The sequence below is a fragment of the Panthera onca genome, chromosome B2 (genome assembly GCF_046562875.1).
Source record: "Panthera onca isolate mPanOnc1 chromosome B2, mPanOnc1 haplotype 2, whole genome shotgun sequence".
Lineage (NCBI taxonomy): Eukaryota > Metazoa > Chordata > Mammalia > Carnivora > Felidae > Panthera > Panthera onca.
The window spans coordinates 91,807,074-91,814,556 of NC_138343.1; the positions used below are offsets into that span (position 1 = coordinate 91,807,074).

General features: G+C 35.8%; 1 pseudogene; it reads left to right on the top strand.

The window, feature by feature from the left end:
• The first annotated feature begins 6,274 nt into the window (after positions 1 to 6,274).
• LOC132667989 (nucleophosmin-like) lies at positions 6,275 to 7,212 on the top strand (annotated as a pseudogene).
• Positions 7,213 to 7,483: the final 271 nt, after the last annotated feature.

Genomic DNA, 7,483 nt, shown 5'->3' on the forward strand with positions numbered 1-7,483 from the left:
TAAATAATTTAAAATTTTATATTTGGCTTCAATTTTGAAGTTTGTAGTATAATTCTATAGAGCAGTGTTTTTCTAGAAACTCCACAAATTGGGGCGCCTGGGTGGCGCAGTCGGTTGAGCGCCGACTTCGGCTCAGGTCACGATCTCGCGGTCCGTGAGTTTGAGCCCCGAATCGGGCCCCTGTGCTGACAACTCAGAGCCCGGAGCCTGTTTCGGATTCTGTGTCTCCCTCTCTCTGACCCTCCCCCATTCATGCTCTGTCTCTCTCTGTCTCAAAAATAAAAAATAAAAAATAAAAAAAAAAAACTCCACAAATTAATACTTTATATACCTCAAGACTTCACACAAAAAGTTTCCACACCAAGCAGATCAGCCTGGCTCAACTCTTCAACGTATAGTTCATATTATTGTTATGTATGCTCCTCTTTCCTGTCATCTGCAACATCCCCTCGGATACACCTTTCTCCTGTCCCTGTATGTATGTATTTATTCCTTCAATGTGAATTCATTGTTTTTCCCTTCAAGAAGTAAAACCCATTTCTCTATTCTCTTGACTTAGAACTTTGACTGACCAACGAAATTCAGAGGAAGCAAAGTTGTAGGAACACTAAGCCTCGGTCCTTAGAAGTCTTACAAATTCTATTTTCACTTTCTTAGAATGCTGCCCTGAAGACTAGTTGTGAAGATTCCTGGTCCAGTATACTAGAGGATGGGAAACTGAGTGGAGCAGAGACAAATCAGCCCAGATAAATTTCCCTATATGAACCATCTGACAGCAAGCCTTAAGCATCAGACATGAGACTGGGGACATTTTGGACAACTCAACTGCAGTCCAGCCAAATGACTCTAGGTAGTATCAGAAGAACCATCTAGCTGAACCCAACCTAAATTGATAACTCACTGAATCAAGAACCATTTGAAGATTATTTCTTTTTAGCCTGGGCTGTTTTGTTGTTCATAATTGTTAACTGATACCACTTCATTCCTCTTAATACACCAAACATGGCACTCCAATTAAAGCTACTTGAACTGATAAACTTCATGCAGAGTTTTCTAATTACCATAGACCTCTGACTGCATTTCTTTAAATGGATTGATAATAATTTTTGAATATGTAGTTTTTTCCTATATTTTAGAATTATTTCATAAATGTAATCCATATCTTCAGAACTATGGAGTTTAGCTCTTTCCTGACAGAGAATGTGAGACTGGTAACATAGTGCTAGAATTCAGTTATGGCAGACACTGTAGCTACTGCCATTTGTCAATATCACTATACTTCAAGTGTTTTAACTCTCAAAACTCTGTCATAAAAACAATTACTATACTTCCAAGAAACTGAGACAGAGAGAAGTTTATTAGTTGTAGAAGGTCACATAGTGCAGTCAATAGGTCCAAGGTCTGAGAATAGCCCAAGTAACAGATTCTGAAACTCTTGCTTTTAACCACTTCAGGCTAATGCCCTCTTGTAAAACTACTGCATAGCACAGATCTTACCTAAGGGAAACAATGTATTCTAAAGGACATAGTTTACATTGTCTGGATTCCTAACCACATTTTTGCAGTCTTCCCCCTTCCCTTTGCTATTTTCCTCTGTCATCTCTTTGCATAGTGGGAATTAGCAAGGCTCAGATCTAAGCTCCCAGATTTCCTCAATCAATATTAGATTTCTAGGGGAACTCACACCTATAGTCTTAATTACTACAGATGTCAGTATTTCCCAAATTTATATCTCCTAATTAGGCTTCTTTAAGTTCCATCATCTTGCCAACTAAATCAATCATAAATACATGTGCTTCTGTCAATTTTCATTATACCATTCAAATAAAAGTGATTTTACCCTGGGCTTGACTGCCCTGTTCATCAGCAACACTATTAATTTATAATCCATATGTAACAAGATACATCCTTTAAAAATACTGACCTAATCATGACATCATAACACCTGCTGAAACCCTTGTAAATATTTAATACATAGACTGCATAAACTATGTGTGTATTTCTGCTACTGTGTATTTCTTCAACTTCAACATTTCCATTTCACCCACACTGTCTTTTTCCTTGCTTTTCATCCACACTGGACTTTTATTTCCTCAAATAAGTCCCCAACCATTTGGGTGACTTTGGGCGTACTCCTGCTTTTGCATGACAGAAATTACCAAAAAGTAAATAAATAACAGTAGGCTAAAATAAAAGTGTACCTAAGTTGTATCTATTTCCTGTAATTCCAGCTGCAAAAGTAGCTGAAAAGGGATTAGAATTAGAGGAATGGACTTTTTGTCCCTGGCAGAAGTAAATGCTTATTGTTGCATCTGTTATTAATGTGCACTCCAAAACACAATGGCCCTCCCAAGGAACTCCGACATTTGAGAGAAGACTAGAATAAGATATATGGTTCCCCATTCTCTGACCTGATATCCCTTAGCTATATAGAAATGAAACACAGAATAAAGACCATCAGCCCATAGTCTTCAAACTGATGTTTTGAAGTAATTGTACAAATAACAACTTGTTTTTATGGTAGTAAAAACAAGAGAAATGATACACTAAAGATATATTTGGGAAGAAAATATTGAATTAAATGAAAAACATAAAAACTCTTTGCCTAAAAATAAACAGAAAAAGTAGCAAATACACTGAAATAGAGCAAAATATTAAGAAGTAAGAGGTAATGGGACGCCTGGGTGGCTCAGTTGCTTGACCGTCCAACTTCGGCTCAGGTCATGAACTCACGGTCTGTGAGTTCGAGCCCCATGTCGGGCTCTGTGCTGACAACTCAGAGCCTGGATCCTGCTTCAGATTCTGTGTCTCCCTCTGTCTCTGACCCTCCCCCGTTCATGCTCTGTCTCTCTCTGCCTCAAAAATAAATAAACATTAAAAAAAAATTTTTTTTTAAGTAAGAGGTATCATAAACTCTACAAGAGACAGATGACCACATATTTTATGGAAAGAAACAAATAATTTAACAGTAAATATTTATACTCTCTTAATAACAATGAAGATTAAAAAACTAACAAGTATAAGACTGTTCAAGGGCTATGAAATGTGACATAGAAGAGAAAGATCCACTTTGAGGAACAAACTGAAGCAAAACTATTATAGAACTTAGAAAAAAAGAAAACCGGGAAGAATAGAAGTGAACCTAATAATGAATCAAGACATGAAGAAAAGTTCTGAAATAAACATGTAGACTAGAGAGAGGAAAATCATGTAGATGAGAAGAATTAAAGCACAGTGGGGAATTGTCACAACAAAGGCAATGTCACAGTGACCCATGTAACTCAAGTAAGGAAGAAAAAGATGGATGATCAGCTGATAGAATCAGAACCAAAATAGAGGACAGATGTTTACCTTTCTTTTTTTTTTTTTTTTATTTCTATGGGATAATGAGAGAAGGAAATTTCTCAAAAGAAAATAAAAGTTTTAGGAAAAAACTGCACAGAAAATCAGCAATATGAAGATATATTTGGGTGAAGTTACAAAGCTTTAAAATGTTAAGATAAAATAAAAGCTATCAGGGCAAGAAAAAACAGTGACATGGATAATCAGACTGATTGACCTCAGACTTCTCCACAATTACATTTAAAACTAGGAAATAGTGAAGCTGTGTGTACACACACACACGCGCGCGCGCGCACACACACACACATACATATATATATATATATATATATATATATATATATATATATATATACATAATATACATATATATATATATATTTAGAGGAGTAAAAGGAATACCCCACAAAATTAATATTTATCCAACTTGTAATTCATAGAAACATATTCTAATGCATTTAGGGTCTCAGATAATACAGGTAGTGCTCATAAGGATTTTTTTGGAAGTAGTAAAGATCTTAATAAAGACATAGAACATGCACTGTTGGTTTTATGCATAACGTAATGGATGTTTTAGGATTTCAAGAGATGGGGTTTCTGTTTGTCGTGTTTTAAACAGACTACTTGCTTCCACTTCAGGGAAATGCTAAACAATGTTTAGATGTCACCAGCACTGCTTTTAGTCCTCCACCCCAGGAGAGATTTCCGAGCATTCATGGCAACCATGGATGAGCTAACTCTAATAAATGGGTGGACAAAGAAGGATTTATCTACATTTCATGGACAAGCTCTCAAGGTAAAGCTGGGAACTTGTTTCAAATTGGGTAAGTATTTTAATTCATTCTTATCATAATTCTTGAGACAGAAATGGCAGGCCCCAGGCATCACATACTTCCATTAACATTTGGAATAGATTTATTAGTGACATCTTATCCCAACCTTCCTATCTCATTTGCAAGATTAAGAGGAACATCCTACTCTTACTATCCTACTTCTACTACACACACACACACATACACAAAAATTTTGCACCAGAATTTTGACAATATTATTATTCTTTCCCTTTTCACACAATTATTTGTATATTTTACTTAATATGTATAATTTCTTAATCCTATATTTTCCTCAAGGGCAAGAAATTAAAAATCATTATTTGAATGGCAAGTTATAAGAGATTCCCATGGCCTCAGAGTGAAATTTGCCCAACTATCTCCAGTAACACACATTTGGGTGTTTTCTAATTACCAGTAACACACACACATTTGAAACTAGACATTTTTTCTGAGCTCCATTCATAAGTATCAAACCACCTACTCAAAATCTTCACCTACCTATCACAAAGATAGCTCAAATTAAACTAGAGTTATTACCTTCTTCTAAATCTTCCCCATGCCTGTTGTTCATTTTAAATAAATAGCACTGTCATTTACACAGTTGCTCAAGCTTGAAACTTGTGAGTCATGCATGATTTCTTCTACTCTATGAGCCCCAAATCTCACCAGTCTGCCTACTACAGTCCATCTTTATTGCCACAACCATGGTCCAGGTCACCATCCTTTTCAATTTATTGGTAATCTTCTAACATCCATTTGATATCAACATCCCTCCTCCTTCAATCCAGTCTCTACAATGTAAAAGAGTAAACTTAAAAAAAAATATGAGAACAAACTGAGGGTTGATGGGGGGTGGGAGGGAGGGGAGGGTGGGTGATGGGTATTGAGGAGGGCACCTTTTGGGATGAGCACTGGGTGTTGTATGGAAACCAATTTGACAATAAACTTCATATATTGAAAAAAATATATATGATAATGGAATTTCTTTACCAAAAACTAAGCAGTGGCTTCCCATTGTCCCCAGAATAAAAGACCACCTGTTTTAGATAGTGGAAGACACTGCCTTCACAGGCAGTCCAGCTACTATCACAGAAACACTGTTTCTGCATTCTCTGTCAATGCCATCTTCATTCCAATGCCGGGATTTTACAGTTCTTTACATGTTCACGATTCCATTTTTGCATCTTAGCCAAAGCTACTGTCTATTCAAAATGCTGTTTTATTCTACATCTATTCCATTCATTTTTTGTCTCAGCTCAAACATTTTTCTCTGAGAAGCCTCCACAAATTATATGGGTAGGTATACTTGTTAGGAGTTCTCTTGTACTTGAAGCTATTTGATAACCTTTTGAATACTTGATATTTTTAAATAACATAAATTAAAAAATGTTTAATCTTTACCATAGTACCTAACCTATAGCAGCATTTTTCTTTTTTCTTTTTTTTTTAATAATGACTGAATTCTTACCTCTAGCATATTAATGGAAATTGATATTTCTGCGATCAGTATTGAATTTGATTGAGAACACTTCAAGTATTCTGAAACGTTGTACCTGATCATTATATAAAGAATTGTGTAATCTCTTAATTTCTAAGTCAAGACTTTACAGATATGTTGGTCTCATAATGTTGTTTACACAATTCATATAATACTAAATTCACATAATATTAAATACTTTGATTATTGTGCAAGTTGTTGGCAGTTCAAACTATGTTCTGTTATTAAATTTTTAAAACAACAGCAATTATTTGTATTTTTGCTAATGTTTACAATAGATAATCTTAAAAGACAGAAATGTACAAAGGGGGAGATAAGACCTACCTATGTCTTCTCAGAGAGACCCACTATTAACATTTTGCTTTACACACCAGCCACAGATTTCATTTGTGAATGTGAGTGTATGTTTGTGTATTCATATTATACCCTTGAGTGGAGGTGATATTTCATAACCTTTTAAAAATTGTGGTTGTACTTAATTACTCATTACAATGTAAAGATTTTCATGTTGTGATTCTGTCCTACATAGCTGTTCTCTGGAACAGTAATCGTTTATCTCTGTCAGCCTTCTCTCCCATCTATGTATGTGCCACCACACCCCATGGAAGACTCAGTGGATGTGGACATGAGTCCTCTGAAGCCCCAGAGCTATCTTTTTGGTTGTTAACTAAAAGCTGACAAAGATTATCACTTTACAGTGGATAATGAAGGAAGTGAGCACCAATCATCTTTAAGAACGGTCAGTTTGGGGCTGGTGCAAAGGATGGATTATACATTGTTGAAGCAGAGATAAGGAATCATGAAGGCAGTCCAATTAAAGTCACTTTGAAAATATCTGTACAGCCAATAGTTTCCCTTGGGGGCTGTGAAATAATACCACCTGTGGTCTTATGGTTGAAATTTGGTTCAGGGCACATGCATATTTGTAGACAGCACTTAGTAGCTATGGAGGAAGATGCAGAGTCAGAAGATGAATAGGAAGAGAATGTGAAACTCCATAGTATAGCTGGAAGGTCTTCTGTCCCAGGAAGTGGTAGCAAATTTCCACAGAATAAAAGTAAAACTTGCTGCTGATGAAAATGATATGAAGATGATGACAATAATGATGAATTTGATGATGACGAAGCTGAAGAAAAGCCTCCAGTAAAGAAATCTACATGAGATTCCACTCAAAATCTATATGGCTATTCTAGCCAAAAAATGCACAAAATCAAACCAGAATGGAAAAGACTCAAAATCATCAAGACCAAGATCAAAAGGTCAAGAATTCTTCAAAAACCAGGAAAAGACTACCAAAACACTGACAGGATCTAGTTTCATAGAAGACATTAAAGCAAAAGTGCTAGCAAGTATAGAAAAAGGTGGTTTTCTTCCCAAAGTGGAAGCCAAGTTCATCAATTCTGTAATTGCTTCTGGATGACTGACCAAGAGGCTATTCAAGATCTCTGGAAGTGGAAGAAGTCTTTTAAAGAAAATAGTTTAAAATGGTTTAAACAGTTCGTTAAAGTTTCTGTCTTGTTGCCTTTCTGTAACAGTTGATACATGGCTATCCTTTTTATAATGCAGAGTGAGAACTTTCCCTACTGTGTCTGATAAATGTTGTCCAGGTTCCATTGCCAAGAATGTGTTGTCCGAAATGCCTACTTAGTTTTTAAAGATGGAGCTCCTCTGCCCTTTTCTTGGTTTTAAGTATGTATGGAATGTTATGATAGGACAGAGTAGTAGTGGTAGTCAGACAGATGGAATGGTGGGGAGACAAAAATATACAGTGAAATAACGTCAGTAAAAAAAAAAGGATATGTAAACATTT